The sequence below is a fragment of the Euprymna scolopes genome, chromosome 19 (assembly GCF_053919585.1).
Source record: "Euprymna scolopes isolate OS-2025 chromosome 19, ASM5391958v1, whole genome shotgun sequence".
In the NCBI taxonomy this organism is placed as follows: Eukaryota; Metazoa; Mollusca; class Cephalopoda; order Sepiida; family Sepiolidae; genus Euprymna; species Euprymna scolopes.
The window spans coordinates 90,932,256-90,957,281 of NC_136500.1; the positions used below are offsets into that span (position 1 = coordinate 90,932,256).

General features: G+C 37.0%; 1 protein-coding gene across 1 annotated transcript in view; it reads left to right on the forward strand.

Moving 5' to 3' along the window:
* LOC145239829 (Golgi-associated PDZ and coiled-coil motif-containing protein-like) overlaps positions 1-25,026 on the forward strand; it is a 460,043-nt gene that overhangs the window by 403,569 nt on the left and 31,448 nt on the right. The gene's annotated exons all lie outside the window — the stretch shown is intronic.

Genomic DNA, 25,026 nt, shown 5'->3' on the forward strand with positions numbered 1-25,026 from the left:
AGTTTTTTCTCGCTCGTACATTAATATTAAAAGCCGGCTTTTTCTACTTAAAAATTATTAAAATGAATTTCCTTATACATTCAACCATGCATATGCGAGAAGGTTAACTAATTTGAATATTCCGTTAAAAATGAGTGTTAATTCCTTATTTATTTTTTATGGTTTCTTATGAGATGATTAGTTTCGTTTCACCATTTCACTGAATTCTATTTATGCATAGTTTCTATCATTCTACATTGGACGGACGAGAGAAAATCAAAAATCCTGGTCTTTTTCGTCTTTTGAAGTGTTACTATATATGTCGATGAAAGAATGAAGAATGTGATTTAGGAGGTCATTGATGAAGATCGGGAAGAGTGTTGGGTCAAGGATGGATTCCTGAGGCATGCCAGCATTAATACTGTAATCTTTGAATTTGTGCCCATTAATGAATACTTTAATAAACCTTTTAGAGAGAAAGAATTTTATGGTTAAGAAGACATTTCTAGCTATGGAATTGCTGGAAATCTCATGAAGTAGACCTTTATGCCAAATCTTATCAAATGCATTAGATATGTCAAGAGCTATTGCTCTAGAAGTGAACCCACTATCAGTAGATTCACTAATCCTCCGTGATATTACCATCAGCACGTTAGCTGTTGATCGCTCAGAACAGAAACCATATTGCATGTCGCTGCAATATATTTCCCAAATTTCAGTTTCTTTTGAATATTTTGAAATGTTTTATATATATACTAGCGGGGGGTACCCGGTGATGCCCGGGTGTCTTGAGGTAAATCAAAACTCCGGGGGGGGGGGTAAATAATAATAAAAAAAATGTTTTGGTAGGTAAGTATGAGAATCGATCCTGTACCCTTGAGTTGGAAATTAATGTGTGAAAAAAAAAAACGTGCTAACCATTGAGCCACGGCGACAGACAACATTAAGCAGGTTATTTAACTATAAAAACAGGCGTGCACAATTAAAGTTAACTCTGCTGCTTCCATTTGACCTAATTAAGAAGGTCAAATAGAAGTCACGCAGCGTTTGGGTTTGCTTACCCAAATTTAACTGTTTCTTACCCCAACAGATGATGGGGAGGGGGAAAGCAGCTCCCACAACTGTCTGATCAAAGCTGATTGCTTCTGGACGTTTTTCCCGGTGCAATGCCGAAGACGTCGTTTGAGTTTAGTTTCACTTTATTTATACTAAAAATCCCAATCAACACGCGAGAAGCCAAAATAACAATAATTTTGTAAAAATCGACGTAAATAAATCTATACGCTACGCGGTTTCCTAATTCCTAGATATTATTATATAGGACCTATATACACAGTTTTAAGCGATAGTAACGAACCTGGGACCGTGTGCGAGAAAAGCCTTTGCCAGACATACACGAAATGGTCACACACATTTTGCCTTTTATATATATAGATAATAATAATAATAATAATATATATATATATATATATATATATATATATATATATAATACAATAAGCTAATGCATTTCGTGTTTGTACGTACCTTAAATGCACAATTAAAAAAATGTAATCAGCAGTTAATTTATTAACCTGATGTCGCTAAGAGTAGCAATTCTTACTTCACTCATTTTAAAATGAATTGTTCCCAAATCAAATTGTTGCCTCGTCAACTCAAACAGTACATTTTAAAAGAAATCTATTTCAATAAGTGGCATTCATTCTACTTATTTGAAGAATATTTTGCTGCCAATTAGTCTTCTGATAAAAAAAAACATAAAATACATATTGCTTATAAATTAAAAAAAAATTTTTTTGCTGCACTTTTAAATAAATAAAAAAAAGACACATTCGTTTTATTCATTTAAAGAATATTTAGCTGACAATTGCTTTTATAGAAGAAGAAGAAGAAGAAGAAAGAATAATTGATCCTGTAATAGTATTGATCCTGACTGATATTTATTATTTCAAAAGAAATAATATTATTATTGCCCCCCACCCCCACCCCACCTCTCGACAAAGGAGGGATTCGACCTAGTAATTCACTCCCGTTCGTCCATATTTGTTCACATTTTTCTAAATAACTACACCTTGGAGTTTTTTTTTGTTTTTTTTAATATTTTGCACAAGCATTAGTTATGGTGAAAATACATTTTTGCCAGAACTGATTTTCTTGGATAACTCTGGTTGTCCCCTAGAGGGCATTAAAGGGGTAAAATTGCCCCCAAATCGTTCATCTGTTCATTTGTTCGCACTTTTCTCAATAACCACATAATGGGGATAGTAAATTTTTCACTCGTGGAAGGGGGGATCCTGCATGCTCAGCTTGTTAACAGTAAATTATGCAAATTGATGTAGAAAGCACTATGGAATTTTCATGCAGACCTGTAGCTATAAATATTGTTTGGAATTGAAAGCCATGCTTAATCTTAGAAGAGTTTTCGATGGGTAGTTAATCTGTATAAGTCCTCAGATGAAAAATAGACTTTTCAGTAGGTAGCTAATTTGTATAAGTCTTGAATTGCAAAAGTTTGCAGACAAAGAACAGAGATTCCATCTCGTGTGGGCACAAAAAATATGTGTGTGAATTCTAAGATATCCAGTATGTTTTATTGAGTGATTCTAGTTTCTGATTGGTTGCTAGCCGAGTGTGGTTCCATTTGATTGGTCAAGTCCTATCACCAGAGTCTATAAATAGACATTCCAATTTTCTTTTATCATACCCTCCTCAAAAATATTGCAACATATTGCAATAATACGAAACCAGCTGTGACAATGGTGGTATAGGCGTAGAATATGGAGTGTAGATACACTAAAACATATGTCCATAAATGCATTATAAACCAACAGAAAAAAAAAAACGTGCCCACAACAACCTTAAGTTTTAGTTTTTTTTGTTTTTTTTTTTCTCTTTTTTTCATTATTTACTCATGAGTCGTCTGTTATCTTGGCTAAAAGTCACTCAAGAATAATGGTTAAAGCGATGGATAGATTGTCTGTTGAATAATGACTATTAAGAGAAGACTGAAACTAATGAATGAAATGTAATTACTTATAAGAACGGTATATGCAAGTGTTCATTGACATTAGATTAGAAGATGACTATGTTGGAGCCCCCAGGGAAGCAATCTTGTGCCAGTATGTTTCACAGATGGAAAGTTCTTGAAGAAAAAACTTTATTGATAATGTTATGCATGTGGGAGATGAAAGAAAAGTATTCTGAAGTTTTAGTAATAAGACGAGTTCTTGCTGTGACTTTTTTAGGGGGAGGGGTGGGAATCAAAGATTGAAGTTTATACGAGCACCTTCCATGAAGATAATGGAGTAGAGAAAGGTTAGCAATGTTTTTTTTGTGAGAAAGGGTTGGTTGGCTGGATGTTTTTGTTTTACGGCATATCAACCCTTTTCGGGTTATTTAATGCCAAATCCAGTGATTTTGAAGAAAAAAATTTTAATAGAATATATTTGCTTTTTTTTTTTTTTTTTTTTCCCAAGTTGGTTTCTATTCAACCTATTGTTGGGATCCTAACAAGCGCTACCACTCCGGGTCAGAGCGGACCATGGAGCAATTGCAATTAAAGGGTGGCTCCACACTCCCCAAAGCCTGCAAGCTGGGGCCTCATCATCAGATATAGTTTAAGGCCATGTCCAGGACCATTGTGAGAAAGGGGCTGTAGAGAATAGAAGAGGTCATTTCGCACTAGATTTTGAAGCTGATTTTGAATTCTGTCAACGTAATAAAGAGTGCTCTGTGGCACCTTCTCAGATATGACAGCAATACTCCATTTCAGGACGAATATGACATTTTATCAGGAATCAAGTACTTTCTGGAGCAGTAGAATGATCCAACCATTTAATGCTATATAGACCCTTTTATGATTATTTATCACCAAAAGAAAATACCGATTAAAACAATTCATTTTATGTGATTTATCGACCAGAAATTACTATTGTGCTTATAACCTGAGAGGGATAATGGGTTCATATTTTTCCTAGAAGTATTAGTGTGAGAATGACCACAATAGATTTGTTAGGATTTAAACTCATGATCGGACACTGGGGGTATATGTACATGCCATTGTAACTATTGGTTTAGTCTGATTAGACTAGACTACTGTTTCGGAGGGCTGGGAAAAGGCACAATATTATAGAGTATTAGTAGTTGGTGATGTGGGTAGCTGGAAGAGGACTTAAGACTGAAGGAGAATTGGCTCCTATGATTCCCTCTGACATTAGTGAGCAAAACAAATCTGTTGATCTGATTAAATATTAAAATCGATGTAATGAGCATAGACTATAAAATATAAACTTAAATAAACGACGCAAAGACGCCTCTAAAAATATTAGATATAAACACGACAAAAGGAGTGTCAAACAACAGCAGAAGAAAAAAGGAAAAGAAAAACCAGTAAAAATGAACGAGTAAAATGAACTAGGATAGAAGACGTGGAGTGTACGTATGTTGGATAGTGGGGTATCAAATTATCGATGAATAGATGTTGGTGTATATAAACCGACAAACAGGATGCATATAACTTTACAATGAACAATGTTTTGCATGAGCATGATTGAAACGATGACGTAGACATATCGACATGTTATTTTGAAGGAATAATAAATACCTGTGCATGCAGGGACTTCAAACAACGAGAGGAGACAATGTTCTATTGATAATGAATTAGACAAATGTTCTTTGGTGAAGAAGAAGAAGAAGAAGAAGAGGAGGAGGAGGAGGAGGAGGAGGAGGAGGAGGAGGAGGAGGAGGAGGAGAAGGAGTGTATATGATAGCAACAGTCTATATAATAGACAGAGTCTGTAAACATTTAAGAGTTCGATAAACATTTAATATGACAGTAACAACCGGGACGAATTCACATACCTGTTTGTTCGAAAGATGACACCACACAAAGTTACATTTCATATAACATTTATTCACACACCGTGTAAACATTTAGAAGATTACAACGCTTTGACTTCACATTTTGATCTTGACTTTACTGGCTTCCATAGTATCTTCTCCCTCATTTCTCTGAGTTCCAACTCTTGACTTAATGATACGTGTTTTTTTTTCTCTCCTGAGATCCAAGTCATCTTATATGCCCTCTACATCAGACTACAGCAGACCTATTTTTAAATTATTGTTTGTGTTAATTATGAAAACTAACATTCCTTTTCTTGAAAACATATTTGTTTTTATTTATCTAAAATCCTTTCTTATTATTGTTTATTCTAGTCAAGTTAAATTCCTAAAACGTCATTTAACCATATTTGTTCTTGAATTGCATTTTTCTCTTTAAAACAAACCTAATTCAATTACAGGATAATAATAATAATCCTCTTGTTCAGATAATTCGGCAATACCCGGGATGTGCTAATATGCAACACGTATATACCAATTTCACTGCTGGTTTACTGTTATTAGACTGGAATAGTGTTCAAGAGAAACAGAGAAATAGTCTGATTTAAATAAATAAATAATTGCAGGATGCAATATTATTATGTATTGTTTTCCTCTGACTCTTTTGTGTCCGTCGCCGTTTTGTGTATATTTTGTTTGTTTGTGTTTATGGGTTGCTCACGTAGTTTGTTGTAATATTAAACTGGGTTGTTTACGTAAATTAACTGGCAAGCACGTTAGCGGCACAGCCAGACACGATTTGTCTGCCGATATTGTTATTTTATTTTATTTTTTTTCGATGCGGCATCTATTTCTGTTTTGACTTTGGTGGCATTTTAGCTTTATGAAAATATAAAGAGCAGCTGATGAGAAGATGAGGGGAAATTATTTATGAGTCTGGTGTGAGTGTCAGTTTAACACCCTTTCTCCCCCCACCCCCAACCGCCTCTTCACATGCAAGCTTTTTTTAAATCCTTCTCTTTTTGTCTTTTGTTTTTGGTTTACTTTCTGGCATATTTTTTTTTTAACACAGTGTCCCAGAAGTATGTAGAAAGTATTTTTTTTTCTTACAAGAGAGTCACCACTTATCCACTTATCAAGGCCTGAATGCCATTCGAGGATAAGGGTTAATGAGTGTAAGGTAATGGTAGTGGTGGAAATTGGATAGCATTTAATTATTTAAGGCGGCGACTCAGCAAGAACTTGTTTACATTAGACTTGAAGACGACTATGTTGTAGTCAGCTGGGAAACAGGCCTGTAGTACAAAGTTCCACAGGTGGACAATTCTAAGAAAGAAGCTGTGTTCGTGGAATTTGGGTTTAGATTTAGGCACAAATAGAGAGTGGAGAAAATTGTTGACAGTGGTTGTAGCTAGACGGGTGCTTGCTGCAAAAATCTTGCAGAGGGCACCATAGATTGAAACTCAGTCGAGCAGTTGCTATGAAAATAGCGATTGAGTTGAGACAAACTAGTAACGTTTCTTCTGTGAGAATGATGCTGCAGAAAAAAAATGAAATAAAATCGTTGTTAAAAATGTAACACAAAAAAGAAGGAATAAAAAAGTAATTAAAAAAAGCAAGACAGTCAGTAACACGCAACAACAATTTCCAAGGATTCTCGCCATTGTTTGTCTGCGTTCTCCCTGCAGCCTCCTTTTAACGCAGCCTAGTGGCAAGATTTAGCATCCGAGACTTTCCGTCACTTTGCGAGACCTCCCAGTTATAAAAGCTGTGGGTGCCGCCATCTTGATCCCCTCCCCCAACAGCTCAACTGCACATGATGCACACACTTGCGGATTCTTTTATGGTAAGCTACAATTTTCCCTACACGCTCCACTGATCTCATGATCACAGACAGGGCAGGGAGGTGGCGATCGTCTTCGCCGGACACTCCTTCGGAGAGGAACAACACAGACTTCATCCTCACATGTGCTTTCGTCTGCAGTCTGAGTGTTGAGAATCACTGCATCTGCCGGGAGGCTGCTAATATCTGAATCACTGATAAAGTTGGTGTAAACAAGAGCAATGGCTCACTCGTCTCAGAATCCGATTCACTTTCATCATCCAATGGTGGCTGCAATTGCGTCGCCGGCTGTAAATCTTTTACGTGACGGGGCACATCATTAACTCACACTGATTTCGGGCTGGATACTTCAGTGACACGTCTGGTACCATATCTTCTCATACATCTGCCACGTGGATTGTTGACCCAAACGATATCTCCCTTTGAAACTTCTCTCCGGTCATTTCAAGTTAAGACAGAGTGTTGACTTCAATGCCCTTCACTCAGATATGGTACCTATGCAATACATTGGCCAGTGCTGTGGAAGATGAAACATCATCTTTTGGAGTGATGTTGTACCAGCAGACTGCCTCAGACACTGTACAGTCCTTCCTGGCTGTGATGGTCTTGACAGTTCTGTTGTTTCATTCAATGACCCCATTCCTAAGTAAGTAGGTACATCAAAACTGCACATGCACGTCTGAACTATCCACAAATTTCTTGAACTCCTTACTAGTAAATGCAGTACCATTATTGATTAGTATCTCAATTGGTGGGCCTCACTCAAAGAAAACACTCTCTAATTGCTGGATGATGGTGGTCGCATCTTGCCGATGTAGCAGTCACCATCCTGCAAACCTAGATTGACCGCAATCGAAAAGCATCCAAAGATTCTCATTGTTGTGGTAGGTAATATACATTATCAGTCTATTCCAGTTGTCTTTTATGCTCAGTTTCCCCCTTGTCCAGCGAACAGGTGCCGGATCAATTGATTGGCAGGTTTCACAGGCTTTTACAACAGGTTTCACATTCTCTTTGGACACTTATAGGTTGAAGTACAGTACAATGTCCATTGTTAAAATGGACATCTGGGTTTCGCACCCAGATGTCCACTTTGACAATGGACATTGGCTACCTGGTCTTGGTTTACTCATCCTCCCACCACTGTGCAGCTTTCAAGCGCCAGCCCTTCTTCCTTTAACAGATTCAGCCACCTGCACAGGACTCTGGTGAGGCGATCTGTGTGATTCTAACAAGACTGTATTCACCTCACATCTATCCAGGGTCAATTCATACTCTTTCACCAGTGATTGCAGGGTTCCCAACCATCACCTGATCAGCATCTCACCAGCAGCCTTTGTATTCATCCATGCCTTCCTGGTCAGGATGTCGGAAATCCACTGGTGCACACATGCTGAATTAGTGACCAAATGTAATGTCATTGCCTTCTGCTGGAGGACCAAGTTGACCCCCCCCCATATCTGAGTGCTGCGTTGAGCTTGGCTAAATTTATATGTCTCGTATCGTTTTTCAGATGCAACCAACATGCATCTTCGATGACATTTCCGTTTGCCTCCAATGCTACTCCTGTAGTTACAGAACTCTCATCTGCCCAGACTGTAATCTCACTGTCGTCCATGCATCAGTCTCTTCCTACAGAGTTCTGCTCTTTTATCCTGCTCAGCATCTCCGCTAATATGCAACAGAAAGAGGTGTCTTTGATCTTGGTGTCTCATCCCTTGCTTGATGCGGTTGCCAGGCACTTGACAAACACAACTCCCGCACTGAGCCATCCACACATGGGAAAATGACTGATAAGTTTCCCACAAAGGGTAAACGTGCACCGACGGGTCAGCACATTGGGGATTTCAGAAATCTGATTTCCATCAGAGGGTACTGTTTTCTTCCTGGACCTGCAAGCCAAAAACTCTCGCTCCAGCATTTAGTCACACTGAATCTTTGCAGACCAAACTGAAATCTGAAAAATGCTGATATACATGCAATACAGAGACCACATTTTCATTTATGAAAATGTCATCGATATTTGCTGATACAACACACTCGATTGTGTGGTCTTGCGATATGATGGCATCTATAACAGATTTCATAATGAGAGGTACCACGTTGAGCCCAAATGCCAGCCGCATGAAACAAAAGTGCTGGCCTTTGATAGGGATAGTTTGTAAATGGCCAAAGTGCCTCATCGATATGAATCTGAAGATATGCCTTATGTCTAGAAGTAATATATCAACTCTTTGCCACCGCCAATATCTTAGCTTTTCTGCACATACTTCTGCATTAGCAGTAAACGCATTCATAAAGCTATTTAATTCACAGTAGTCCAACACTGGATGCACCTTTTGCTTTTGCTCTTACATGACCACCATTTAAGGAATCAAGCACCAGGGGAGCTGCAGTCTCTATTGAGGATATAGAATCAACCAGCCATTTGTGATCCAAAGTTCCAGTTTCTTCTCGTACTCTTCTTTGATGTTATTGGCCACCTTGTACTCTGCAACCTTGTTGTGGAGTTGAATTGGCAAAATCCTTTTGGGTCCATTTCCACCTGGCAGTCCACACTTTCTCATCAGAATTGAAGAAGACATTGAAATCAGATTCATTAATTCACAGGGCTGCACACACCCTCATTTTTCCACGTCTCCAGCCAGCGACACTGTAATGCCTCCCAATGCTCAAATTGCATCAATTCCAACCAACAGATTATAACTGAAGGGCTTCCCACAAGCTACCAGAATGTTGACTTTAGCCTAAACACCCCCATCCGTGAGGATCAACACAATTCCAACTCCACAACAAGCCTGGGATACTCCATCAATCGTCCGAATTCTTATTCGTTGACTGCTCTACATCCTGCGTTGATCTGTACTAACTATTGACTGGGAACACCCGGTGTCAATGAGCACTGAGCACCATATGCTGTCGACTTCAACATCAGCTGCAGACAATGCCACATCTATTGACTAACCTGGGGCAAGGGTAGTGATGGTACCCTGTTCCCAGACTTTTTTCCTGAACAATTCTATACTACCACAATTCTGTGGCCTCGCTTGTTGCAATGATAACAGCCTATTCGTCTTCATACTCTTTGGTCATTTGTATTGCTCTAGCTACAGAAGTCCCTACAGAAATGGTTGAGTCCCCCACATCTAAAGCATCTTGAGCCCTCTGTTGGGGATTTAGGTGCTTTTATAGCTGCCACGACTGGTCCTGAGTCTTTCAAAATCTTTTGGGCTTTGACTAGTAATTCGTCCAGTCCAAGCTCATTAAGCCTCAAAGACACTTGCAGTATCCGACTGGTGTCACCTAGAAGACCCTCCAAAAAGGTGCATCCTAGCATATGGTTATTTGCTTCACCAAACAGTACAGTTAGCTTCTTCAAATCGGCCAGGTAAACGTCTGCCGTTTTGGCGAATTTGAGCCTTCATTCAGTAAATTGTTTCTAAGTAATGAAGGGGTACTTTATCAAAGACTGTATATAGTGCCGGCTTAATTTCCTCTAGGTCGACGTCATCTCCAAGTTGTTGGTACACGGCGTAGACTCCTTTTGTGAGCCTCAGTCAGATGACCAGTACAAGCTCTTTTATTTTGGCAGTCTGCAAATGTGTTCAGCCTTTTCAAACCATTTGATGATGGATGGGCCAGTGGGGGAGTCATCGAATTCAGGGATCAACTTTAAGTCGACTTTGTCCATAATGCCGAAATAGCTTGTAACACAAAAAAGAAAGAAAAAAGTAATAAAAAAAGCAAGAAAGTTTCCAAAGAAAACGTTTATCTGCATTCTCCCCACAGTCTCATTTTATGAAGCCTAATGACGAGATTTTGCACACAAGCCACAAGACTTTCCATCACTTTGCGAGATCGCCCAGTTATAAAAGCACCATCTTGATTCTTTCCTCCCTCCCCTCGACATTTCAAATCAATATGCCACACACTCGCGCGAATGCTTTAATGGTAAACCACAATTTTCCCAACAAAAAAAAAAACTCTAGAAACCCATTTCCTGACATTGTCCGGGAAAATTAAGGAAACCAAAAATCAGAACGTCTGCAGAAGTGAATTGACTGAAAAGGACCTTTTTATTCAAATTGTTAAGTATTTAATTACGATATAGAAAATATTCTATATAAATAAAACAGTAGCTGTATGTGTGGTTGCATGTCTGTGTATAAATATTTAACCAGCAAACTCTTAAACTATTATTCAAATAACACTGAAATTATCAGGAAATAGTAATCGTACACCAAGGACGGTTTATAACGAGTAAAATCTTTGTTTGGGTGGATGAATAACGCATACAAACATATATCAGCAAGTTGAAATGCAAACTGTTCATTCCAACTTGCCGACATATTTTTACTTCTTTCTGCGCATGTTCGAATTCAGTTCATTTCTTCAAGTCGCTTAATATTAAATCTTTCTTATCTATCTTTCAATAGTTACATCGGTAGGAGACGCGGCTGGAGCACTAAATGTTTGATCATGATTCTAGCTAATAGCACCCAAGTCATTTATTTTTTTTAACTTTGGAAATCAGTACTATATATCTATTAGGTAATAAGTAATATTCAATAGAGAATACGAAATAAAATGTTTTTAAGTGTATTTTACGACCGGGCAAAGCCGGGTGCCCATCCCCCCCCCCATTTGTCATAAACAAAACTGTTATTAATAGTAATAAGAAAACAATTAATGAATATGAAAACAAAATAAAGTGTTACTTATTCAGAACCTGATCCAACTTCGCGTTGGCAAATTACAATAGATAACAATAGATTAGCCAATCAGATGTCAGCAGACGACAAGTTTCTATGAAATCATGAATGTCATTGCAACAAGGAAATTCTTTATAATTTTTATTTTAATTTACTCCAGTCGAAGTTCTTAGAAATCAAGAGGCCCACTACCTAGGGTTAACGTTTGAACTCTATATGAGATACATAGATATTCGAATGTTCCATTAAAGTTCTTGATCTCTCAAACACTGAAATGAATTACAGTATGCTGTTTGAAGTTAACTCCTCTGTAAAAATTTTAAAACATCAACAGAAAACCTTTTGAAGTAAAAAAGAACACCCCCCCCAAAAAAAAACAAATATTTATCGAAAACAAAAAAAGTTGTTAAATTTTTTTTTGTTTTTCAGTAACTACTTTCTTGTTATTCAGATTTGGTTTCGGTGCTTTGACTTTACTATGTCTGGCAATTCTTACGTCGGCTTTTTCCAGCTGCTTACCTTAACCTACCGGGAGATGCTGATGTGAAGTTGGTTCAGGTTCTGGATAAGTACCAATAAAACAATAGTTTATGAGTGTTATATACTGCTCGTCTCTTGATAACGTGTATAACTCACTATACACACTTGTTAATGAGACCCACACGCGTTGTCATCCATAGCGTTAGGAGGGAGGGAGAGAGAGAGAGAGAGAGAGAGAGAGAGAGAGAAAGAGAGAGAATTCCAAAACATATTTTTTGTTGTTGTTTCAAACAAAAGGAAATAACTCTCCATTGAAGAATGTCGATATATGTACCTTTTTTTTTTAAGCTGGCTTTGTTATGAAAATGATGCCGACCAATCTAAAGTTGTAGCAGATGAAATTGTAACAAACATAAGCAGGAGCGAATTCTCGCAGTTAGAGATTTTGAACACACTTCTTCCCTGGCTTGTCCAATCAGAAGCCAGCTCTCAATCACGTGACCGAGTTTATAAAAGGTTAAACCGCCAACGCGCTCTCTCTTTTTCTCCCTAGATTTTTGACTGACAACAACTCCATGCAGAACGGACCTTTTGCCCCCAACTTCTCTCTTGGGACTGAACAGAACTCATCCAGCTTTTGAGCCCGGGGTTCGACTAAGACGTTAATACAAACAAGTCAACATGGCTACCTCGTATACAGACTTCCATGCAGTACACACATGAACATTCGTTCTCATCCTGCAGTACTGTCTCTAATCTTTTGTGGCTCACGTTTCCACTACTACTATAGACACAAACGTATATGAACTCTTATCGCTTTCAACAGGCCTGTATAATTATCAGTGGCTCTATACAGAAACACTTTCCATGACTACCCCGTTTCCTTATTCTTACTAACGAAGATGACCAATAAAGCTGTTTATTAAATGTCAGAATGAGATTTCATGTCTTTCATTTTGGCGACCCTGACGTGATGGCAAACATGCAATGTTTGTCGACATCTTCTTCTATAAAGTACAAAGGGTTAAAAAAAAGAGTTGCCAACCTGATAGGTCCTGAACTGTCATCTAAGCTTCGGCCTCTGTCCCATCGATAAAATGTATCTCTCTGCCTGTTCTACAAGTATTTTAATGGTGGATGCTCTGACGAACTACAAGCCCTTGTACACTCTTGATGTAAATACCCCTAACAAACCTGACATGCAGAAAAATCCTACCCCACACAGTAGAGATCCCTAGATGTAAGAAAGCCTTCTAGTTTCTTCCACAGAACTGCTACACTTTAGAACTCCCTTCCAGGTTCCAGCTTTCCCAACTGTACTGACATGCAGAAGTCCAAGTGTAATGTGAACAGACATCTTGCTGTTCAACTCCTTACACAGTATCCCTGCAACTTATGTCCCCGATAGTAGCCCCCTACATCAAAGTGGCACTGTGACTTGTACCCCTCGATGTAAATACCCCTAACAATCCCGACAAACAGTAAAATCCCACCCCAAATCCATGAAAATTGAATTAAAAAAAAACGTATTTTCTGGGAGGAATTAAATTGAATAACATTTTATCATTCTTAACATGTTTTAATGGCCCACTGAAAAAACTGATAAACCTGATATTGACCGTATAGACAAATATTGATTTTGTAGGAAGAATGGCAAAAAAAAAAAAAACGAAAAAGAAACTGACTTTAATTTTTATACTTGATATAAATTCAACCGTTTCTCAATCATTGTCTTTTTTTGTTGTTATCCCAATCTCATGTGTACTCTAAAAGCATAACATAAAAAATGGCGACTGGGTGTCTTGGAAAGATCCCAAACACGTGCTCGGTCGCTACAAAAAGGCAAAAATACTGAATATAAAATATTCGTATTTTATGGTGGAACTGTAGCTTTATGAAAATATAAAGAGTGCTTGATGAGGAGATGAGGGCAGATTATTTATGAGTCTAATGTTAGCGTCAGTTTAACAGCACTTTATCTTTTTTAATATGTTTTTTTTTTCTGCGTTTAGTCTTTCTTTTTGTTTTTGTTTTTTTTTGTTTTTTACATTTTAACTTTATGCTCATATATATATTTTATCGTTGTTCTTTCAACCCAATAAAAATATAACTTTATTTTGCTGCCAAATAAAAATCAAGGAAAAAAATCATGGTTTTTTGTTTTACTTTTAGAAAAATCGGATTAAATTTTATTACTTAGTTTGCATACAAAACCGGTGTTGCCAGGAAATATCGAATTTAAAACATGAACGTCGTGCGCTAATTTAAAAAAAAAAAAACGGTTCTTATTTAGTTGTTTCCCTATTTCTACTCGTGGGTTTAGCTACTTAAATCGGTTGAATTCAGTTTTGACGGGTACATGTGTGATAAATTTGATGGGGTAACAATAGAAAATCCTTTGGGTCTAACAATGGCGATTATTTTGGTTGGATTTCAGGAGCAACTGCCTCACAATAAATTTTCGAAACCGATGTGCTATTTCTGCTATGTGGATGATATTTTTGTCAGGTGTTCGTCCTGTACAGAAACTGTTGGAATTTTTTTTTTTGTACCAATAATAGTGTATCTCCCCTGTTTACATTTATGACGGCACGAGCCCAGTGCGAAATCCGGCCTCTTTTGAAATTCCGGCGACGAGGATATTGGACGTTCGTTTCATTGCCCGGTGCTGAAAATGGAATTTTGACGAGCTTACTTCAAAGAAGAGAACCCGACAAGAATACCCTGGACATGCGACGAGGCATGCTTCTGAAAATTATCTACGTGGCTACGGTCTGCACGTATTTGGAAAGAGTGTAATTTTTAAAAAAAAATCTTTATTTTGCGTGGCTACGGTTTGCACGTAAATGGAAGGAGAGATATTTCTAAAAGGACTTTAAACGAAAAAAAAAGAAAGAAAAAGGCACGTGCTTGACTGGCTTTCAATCTGTGAGTACGCTCCTAAAATTTATTACATATGAGAGTGTGATTAGGAACTACTATTTTGAATCATAATATTGTGTTCGTTTATGGATGCGACATTTTAATATAAGAACCAGTGTTATTTTTTTTCATTATATGTTACCTTGGCGTTCTTTTAATTTAATGTCTGCAAAGGGAAAAATTTGCAACTAATTTTATTGTAAATAAAATCCCTTCTTCGTTTTGAAACATTCACCTTTTTGAAACTGTTAAAATGTGACACATTTATTGTTTTTTTTTTTTCATGTTTCTGTAAATAAATATATTTTAAAAATATTTAAATAGTTTGATAAAATATATAACATTAACTTAAATAGTTATTTGAAAAGATATGCGATAAAAATGAAAAAAATTATCGATAAAACAGTTTACATATTTTTATATATTTTTATTATAAGGGGATGAAAAAAAATAAACATAAAATATATTTGAAAATTGTACTCATTTTGTGCTTCCATACCTCAATTGACAGACGCGAGCGCCACTTGCTGGCGTGTTTGAAAGTTAGGGTTTTGGTTTATGCGCAATTACCGACCCCCCTATTTACCCCCCCCCCCTTCCTTATCTAATCTGTGTTTTTTTTAAAACGCTGAGTTAAAGTTAAGGAGAAAAAAATATTTTTGAAGTGTATTTTAGTTTCTCTTTGTTAACACACTTTTTCTTCTTTAATAATATATTTCCATTGCCAAGGCTGCTGGAAAATGGTGGGATCATTCTACCGCTCCAGTAGTTATCTCACTGCTGATGCAATTCTCTACCTGTATAAGAGTCAAGTACGTCCAAGGATGGAGTACTGTTGTCACATCTGGCCAGGAGCTGCTAGAAGCAGCTTAACAGTGTTCAAAATAGACTTCATAACCTAGTGGAGGATGGTCTTTTCTCTTCCCTGCAACCTCTTTCCCACAGAAGAGACGCTGCGAACCTGTTTCTACTTCATCGTTATTTTCATGGCAAATGCTCGTCTGAGCTCCAATCTATGGTCCCCCCTGTTCTAACTTTCAGGAAAAACACTTGTCTAATTGAAACCACTATTAATAGTTTCCCGTACTCTTTATCTGTGCTTAGACCTAAACGTAGATTTCATGAACAAAGTTTCTTTCTTAGAATTGCACGCCTGTGGAACTCTGTTCTTTTTTCTTGCTTTCCAACTAACTCACAATATTGTTGTCTTCAAGTCCAACATAAACAAATTCTTTATGAGCCATCCCCTTAAATAATCCAATTTACCAAATTTTCACTACTAACGATTACTACGACGTTCCCTTTGACCACTGTACACTCATTAACCCTTATCCTTGAGTGGCATCTGAGCCTTCATAAGTGGTGACTTCTTTGTAAAAATAAATATGCTGAAACTGTAAAAAAAAATAAAGGACCTCAATAATTAATAATAATGGCACTGCGCCCAGTATTATTCAACTGTTTAATAATTTTTTTTTGTCTATAATTTTTTGACACTTTCAATGTCAAGGTCAGATAAATAAGGCAAGGGTGTCATTAAGGTCAAAATATGGTTGTTTCTAAATGAACTAATGTGGAACGCTTGCATCTGTCTTCAAGCATCATTTCTTGTATGCCTTCATTTCTAATTAAAAAAAAAATATTGCCTACATGTGGTAAGATCCGGATGTTCTCTCCTGGTGTATTACTCAATCAAAAATTAACTGTTCCTCAATTCAACAGATTAAAATTTTGGCGCTTCTACACTATTAGGACGAAATTTCGGAAATCGTAAAACTGAATTTCACATGAAAACAATGGTATCTACGTATTCCTCGTATTTCTAAGATGATTATATTACGGAAATCGATATGATAGAAAAATATTTATTTAAAAAAAGAAAAAATAGAATTTGATGAAAACGATTGTAAAACACAGGAGAATTCAAAAGGGGGATAATTTTCCGTTTTGGTTTAAAACAAGATGGCGGAAAAATTTTACCCTGCCAACACGATTAAAGTTGTTTTGTTTAATAATTCAGTAATATTCAAGTAATTTCAACTGCATAATTTGGGAGCTACCATTGTAATTTATTAGAATTGACAAAAAAGATCAATTGAAACCATTGTTTTTTATCTGAAAACTTCATTTATCGATCGTCCCAATTCTGTAGAAGCACCAAAATTTTTAACATCCATTAAAACATCTAAAAATCCGAACTAGTTTGTATACAAGGCCACTCGATATTTTAGCTTATTCTGTTTTGCAATGTGTTTGGAAAATCGACGGCACAATTTCGGGATTATGGTCGATATGTGTAAATAATGAAAAAAGTTTTCTTAAATACAGGTCGGTAAATCACTTGTATAACAAAAAATAAACATATACAGTTTTCGGTTCAGCATAAAATAGTAGTTGACACGGTACAAAACCTGATGACAACAACAATAATTTGTATTATTCAGACTCCTGTTCTCATCATGACTATTATTCTCACATTTTTTCAAACGATGTAACCTCCGACCTTCTTTAGGTGATTCTTGTCGAACTCAGGAATCTGTACTAAATTTCGAACCGATCTCTTTATTTAATTTGTGGGAATACATTATTCTCGTTCCATTAGCCACGATTTGATAGAAGTCCTAAATAATGAGTAATTGTATTCTTAGTATCGCCCGCCCTGAGGATTGAACCTTGAGAAGATTGTGACTTAGAACTGTTTATTACCTAGCACCTTATCACAAATCCGAAGAACCCAAGTAATACAAATTATCAACCCTTATTTAACACGTTCACGAACGTACATTGATCATATTGTTGTCATTAGTTTAGAATCAGGAACTCGCATTGGCGGCCGGGGGTGGGGTTATTTAAAGATTTCTAACATCCATGATGAAAAGTGTGGTATGGAATTGACAGGGTTTGAACACAGCATGTCGAGTTGTATGTCTGCCCTGGATTCACTTCATCTCAATACCCACCACCATCATCCTCTCATCTGTCAGATGAATTTTCCGTTTTATAAACAAGTTCCTAATTCCATCAATAAAGCAAGAAATATCAATTCAAATAAATTAGCCCAAAAGTTATGGATGCTAATTAATCCAATTAATTATTGGTTAAATAAAACAATAATTAATAATAATCGAAATAAAAGACAAAACCTATTAATCTAATTAATTAAGTTTTAATGCAGCAGGTGACCAATGAAAAAATATTGCAATAGCCATGTAGCTCGACAAGAAATGTTCGGTTTAATTGCTGCTGCTGCTGCTGTTGTTGTTGTTGTTCTTCTTCTTCTTCTTTCCCCTTTTTCTTTTCTTTTTCTTCGTTTTCTCTTTGTTTTTCATTTTCTTTTTCTTCATCTTTTCTTTTTTTTTCGTCGTCTTCTCTCTCTCTCTTTCTTCATCTTTTCTTCTTTTTCTATCTTCAGCAAACACTGGTTTATTTTCTATTCCATCCTCATTAAACATCTCTGACAAAATTGAATTACTAATACTATTCATAGAATCGTTAATAAAATTCTCAATGCTTTCTGTAATTCGACTGGATTTGGTCTGACTTGCCCACCAAATTTCATTTATGAATATCCACCAACTTTGTCATATTTTTATACAGTGACCTCAAATGTGCACCTTTGCGTTTCAAACACACTTGGATATGACAACACTTTCCTGGTTTTCGACCAGGCATATGTAAATAATGTGATATGAAATAGACGTAAAACCTTACCAATGAGTGTTGAGGACGCGTTGCATGAAAAGAAAGGGTATGAGAATGATACGATGGATGTTTACAGTGAGTCTTAGCTTCAGACTTAAATCTGATGACTTGGTTTCTCTCTCTAAAAAATCTAATATGTAAACGGCTATATGTCTGTCTGTCTGTCTGTCTGTATATCTGTCTCCATATGTTCAAACTCTATCACTTCCAAAACTAAAATCGCAGAGCAGCAGCGCAGCGCAGCGGCCAGCGCTAGGGGCCTCAAATGATTGGATTTTTTTACGGGCCGTTCTTTTATGAGTCTTTAGCCTGTTAAAATAGTTTTTAAAGGGATCAAAAATGAGTAAAGATTGAAAATTTCGTTAAACATTTTGTACATTCATTTTAGTTTATTTCAAATTTTTAATCGGTTTATATGCGTGTCACGTTGGTACAGTGGTAACGTCATCAGCTTTGAATGCTACAGTTTCGGTTTCGATTCTAGCTGATGACACCTAAATACTTTTTTTTACTTTTGAAATCACGATTCTATAATAATATATACAAAATCTGGACGAATTAAAATATCATATTTAAGCGTATTTTACGCCCCTTTCCCGCTAGTCTAAAATAATTGTTTACCGTAAAGTGCTTCAAATTGTTCATATATAATTGCTTAAATAATAAGTAGAATCTCCTTTTCTTTTATAGGAGGGGGGGTTAGCGAACATCGGGTATAAAGGTTCAATGTTACGTAAATATATTTATTTATTTATTTGTTTGTTTAAAAGAAAACATCGCTCGTTGTTTCTTTTTATGTAAATAAATACAACTGTATTGAATGTTGCTTGTTGAGAGGTAATATTATTAAGGGGGATTACTCTGATAAATTTTTAAGAGTTACTCCCCTTAGTATGATAAAATGTCAGAATATTATTTCAGTTATTTTATAAGTAGTGATCGTTTAGAAACTCGTTTTTAGTGGTTAAATGACATAACTTAGCAGCCTCTTTCTCAGCTTGTTTGAGATCTATTTTGAACGGATCTAAATAGAAACTAAGATGTTTTAGTGATCACATTTCACGCCCCCCCACTTCGTTTTCAGGTATGGTTGACACAAAACGTCCCATTACTCAATCCAATCCACAAAGCAATTAAGAATCATAGACGGAGAAGGATAACTATTCATAAACTAGTCCCACATAAATAAAAAACGATCAAAGGTAGAAAATGCCCCAAGCTAACCCTAACCCCTTTTTATTCGCAATGTTTTCATTTCCATTTTCATTAAAATAACACTAACGTTCTTGGCATTTTGGTTATGAGCAAAGTGGAGTGGAGTGGAGTGCACTGCACTTCTGTATATTAGTAGTAAATAAAAACTATTGCATGATAAGAAAACAAAACCTTTTTTTAATATAACAACGAACAGATTTAAGTGAAAGGAAGCTCGACGGCTCCTAAGGGAAGAAACAAAAGTCCTTTGAGATGTCGAAGGTCTATCAACGTTTTTCTTCAGACGAAGATCTTGATACTTGAGCGGACAGGGACAGGAAAAAAAGAGAAGAGACATTTGTTCTTGTAATTCCAGGGTTCTTTCTGCTGGCCGACCGTAAGTCCAAAAGGGGCTGAAGTAGTTCTTCAGGAGACAGATGGAATTAATGCGCTCTGCAAGCTGATTGGTCAGTGTGTAACCAAATCCTCTACCAGGGACATTTCTCCATATGAGAAAATCAGTTTTTATTTATGACTGCTACATCTACACTTTATTTTTCTGTTCTTATTCAGTGAAGGAGAAATCCTTCCAAACTGAGGTGATTTTTATTTTGGTTTCAAACCTCTTGAGAAGCTGGATTTTTCCCCACATTGAAATCCGATTTTGTATCTAAATCTGCCCTCATGGGGAGGTAAATAAATAGGAACATTCCCTTTACTTATTTTTCTCATGTGTACGTGTTTGTTTCTCTACGTAACTTACACATTACTTTTTATTTACTATTAATCGATTATTTATTGAAAGCAAAACTACGCTAGAGTAAAATAAAACAAAATTTTAAAAAATTAAATCCACTAGAATGCATTTCAGTTTTTTTCCCAAGTGGTTGATTGAGGAACAGGCAGCTATAAATACCTAATAAGCAGTACCAAACCACCAGGTAGTTCATCCTAAGCGGTGGTGTGGGGCTCGTCCTATTCAGGTGTGTTTTGTATTTTCTGTAACCCAAATGGACTTGAATGGACATTAGGTGCTGAAAATTTAACCGACTCATTCGATTAAGTGTGAACTTCGGATCTTGGTATCTCAATTGGGGTCTGCATCTTGATAAAAACACAGACTCTCTGATTTCTAACAGGTTGGCACAAGGAAGTGCATCCAATTATAAAACACTGCTTCAGTTTTCACTATGACTACTCTAATTAAGGGAAATCCCCTTTGCACCACCATGGCTAATATGTTACCGACAACTAATGTGAAAATATATGCTAAAGAAATAAGCAAGTGTTTGTTTAGCTATTTGGCATAATTTTACAAAGCTGTAATATGGACTTTTTTTTTTACATGGAGTTCACCACTTATCAAGGCCAAATGGCCACTCAGGGATAAGGGTTATTGTGTGTACAGTAATCAAAGGGATAGTGTAGCAATAGTATTGGAGAATTGGTAAGGTGTCATTACTTGGGGGGGGGGGGTGCGGTTCATCAGGAATTTGTTTGTGTTGGACTTGAAGACATCCAGGTTGAAGTCAGGAGGGAAACAGGCAAGTGGAACAGAGTTCCACAGGCATGCAGTTCTAAGAAAGAAGCTTTGTTCATAGTTTCATGTTTTCCTTAGACTCAACACTCAACAATATCATCAAATATTCCCGAGACATCAAAACTTCCAGTCAATCCTCAAACTAGAGGATGGCAGAGGTTCAATGGTCTGATTGTGTTTCTATTTGTAAATGGCAAATCACGCGTATGAGATATAATCTATATCAGACGCTTTTACATCCTCATCAGTAACAGAATCAGTGACGAACACTGTACATGTAGCAACCTCAGAAAATGACTGCATCCAATCAAAATATGCCGGTTTTCTTAATCGATTCAGAAGGGACTAAAATTCGAGCCTCATTTTCAGTTTGGGAAAGTTAGGTCACGTGGTACTCAGTTGATGGTGTCACATACGAAAATTAACCCTTTGAATGAACACGGATATTAACAGCATGGCCCAATGTTTTTAGCCATTTATTAGTACAGCCTCCATCAGTTACTCTTCTATTTAACTTATTTTTAAGTGTTTATTTAAGTCAAAATTCGGTGCATCTGAAACTCTGAAGAATTTCCACCATCTGGTTGTTTAAAGTTGACAACTTGGCATTACTTGTTTCAAACTTACAAAAGCGCCTTAAAATAAGTAAAAACACTAAAAACAGTGCTTGTGCATCTACGTTACTGCACTGAAATGATAATGCTATTTACAAAACCCGTTCTGAACATGAGGAGGGTGTTTTGCCGCTATTGTGTACTTTCACCTAACAATTGAATTTAACTTGGAAATACTATTTAAAAAATAATGCAGTAACATAGCTACATAAACACCCTGAAAACTTATCCAGATAAGGAAAAGAGTAACTTATCTTGCCTTTGGCAGTGTTTATTTGTTATTTGGGAGGGGGTACAAAGATAGTGCGATGCTGTTCTCTCCTATGGAGTCCCGAAAATTACTCAACAAGTCGTAAAAAGAATAATGACAGGAAAAAATGATGGTGGGGGGGGGTATTTTAAAAACTTTTATTGAGGAGTGCTGAAAGCCTGCACAAATCAAAATAGAGGAGCCTATGTTATTTGCTCTTACATCATCGATCGAGTACCACGTGACTTAACTTTTCCCAAACTGAAAATGTTGCTCAAAGTTCAGACCCCTCTGCGCTATTTGCATTGATTTGTGTTCCACTTGATTGTTGTGGGTACGGATGAAGTGATAGGCCCCACCACATGGGGTTTCCTCAACAGCCTTGGTTTATTCATAACATATCCCACTTACCATGAATGGGCTTTACTATTAGATGGGAGGACGATGTAAAGTGTGTTTGTAAAACCGCACCAAAACGTATCTATTGCATACCTGTGTGCATATGTGTAATGTTGTACACTTTTACACATGGGACCCACACGTTGTATGTAGTCTATGTTGCAAAGGAGACCAAGATAAAGAATAACTCAAGCTCACTTTTGCATAACAACGACATTCGTTTCCTTATTCTCCTGCCACGTGTAACTTTTTATTACACCTGTGACGTCTTCTCTAACGTCCTCTCTCTTCTTTTTATAGTCTTTCTTTTTCCTTACTGCGATGTCATTTTGCATGCATTTGCATATGCATGCCCGTGCTCTGTTACATATGTAATGAGGACCAAAAGCGTATCTGTTGTATAGCCATGTCTATAGCAGACCGACTCATCTACTGTTCATGTCATTGCCTATATCATCTGTATAACGGGTGTGTGTGTGTATATATATATATATATATATATATATATATATATATATATATATGTATGTATATATACACACTTATATATTGTGTCAGGTCATGTCATATGCTACTGGTACCATGTAACCCAGTACTACCTGCCTCATGGTCGGGTCACCGGCAGCTAAACTGGTTCCCCCACCAGACTTGTTTGGTGAGGAGGGCGGCTAGTCTCCCTGGAGGATTAAAAACAAGACCTTCCAAAGGGCGAATGAACTCTTTTTCTGGGTCAACGGCCAACTAGCACCGTGTATATTTGTGTGTGTGTATATGTGTATTGGGGTGGAGAGGGCTCCCATAAGCTGTGGTGAAGGCAACCTTTCTAGGAGAAGCAAATCTCTGATTTAAAAAACCATAAAGCGGGAGACCAGTACCCGCATTAAGCTGGTCTGCAGTTTAATTTGTTGCTGGCTATCTTGCTCTTGCTTGTTGCTGGATCTCAACATTTTGAACCAAGAGAGAGAGACTTAGCTGTCGTACAAAGCTGAGACTCTGTAACATCATCTTTGTATAGATACTCCCTCAGGCATTTGGGCTCATGGATTTTAAATGTCTGAGGGAGTGGCACTCGTCTGATAAGACGTTGCAATCATCATATATATATATATATATATATATATTTAAATAAGGGAGTAGTCACCAACAATGTGTATTTTTTAACATTATTTTATTATTCCATGCCTTGGTTTTTCATTGAGAATTATGTTTGGATCATTGTAATAATGTTTTTAAGTCATTGAAATCGTTTTTACTCGCGTTTCAGACGTTCTGTGAAGCGTCCTCGTCAGAAATTATTTTCAAATGTGTTGGAGATGTAAAAATGGCAATTTTCGTAGTTCATTTGAAGTGTTTCCAAGGGGTGGAGGCTTGTGTTTATTATTCATTGGCATCTTCAATTTTTATTACTCTTTTATTGGGCTTGTGAGGCCCCGCTGACCTGGCTGTAGTCACTCTCTCTTTCTGCTCGTGTTTTTTTCTTTTCCTTTAGGGTGGGGTAGGGTGTGTGTGTGTGTGTGTGTTTGTGTGTGTGTGCGTGTGTGTGTTTGCTTTTATTGGTTTGAGAATGTGTATACTGTTTTATAGTATTATGAGGTTATTTGCTTTCTTAGGAAGGTGACTATGATCCGAGGTCGTTACTAATGTGTATGTGTGAGGAGGGTGGGGGCCAGCTCTTCTGAAATAAGGATAGGGGTGCTTTCATTCTATTTTGATATTTATTTTTTGGATTCTTGGATTTTAGTATTTTGATTTTTCGTTTTAGTCTTTTCGGGTATTCTTTATATTATTTTTGTTTAGAAAGAGGGGTGTATTTAAAATATGTATAGGGGATTTTTTAATGTTTCTATTTATTTGTCTCCCCATGTGGGTATGGCCAGACCCAGGATCGGTTCCTAGTGTGGGGAAGATTTTGTTCCCCAGAGGGGGGGGCAATTGGAGGGGGTATAGGTATGGGAGGGGGATGGGGTATAGGTATGGGAGGGGGATGATAAAAGGGATGATAGTTGTTTCAGTCATGAGGGGGTTCTCCTCCACTGACTAAGGAGGGAGCGAGGTGTTGGAACAGATATTATACTATGGTTCTAGGTGTTTCCTAGTGTTCTTGGTTTCGAGGTTAAGTAGGGTTGGTATTGTTCCGTGTGTTGTATTAGAGATAGGGGTGTTATGTCTGTGTGTGGTTGTATGCGTGCATGTGTGTGTGTTTTTATGTGTCGGTTCTGATTTATGTGTGGGTGTGTATATGTGTATGTGTATGGATGTGCATGCGAGTGTACCTTGCATTTCATGTTTTTGTGTGATGATATTAGGCTCTGTTCAGTTCAGGAGTGAATCTGGTGATGAAGTTTTTTTCCTGTGTAAGTAAATAAAAATAATTGTCTGTTTGGAAGATTGACATTATTTTGAAGCTGTTTCCACTGCATGTTTGTACATGTTTTGAAACATAGAGGTGTCTGTTATCTGCAATTTTGATGTAGCTCTTATGTAAGGCCACTCTATTGCTGAAATTTTTGGTGGCGCCTATGTAGGATTCGTTGCATGTTGTGCATCTTAGT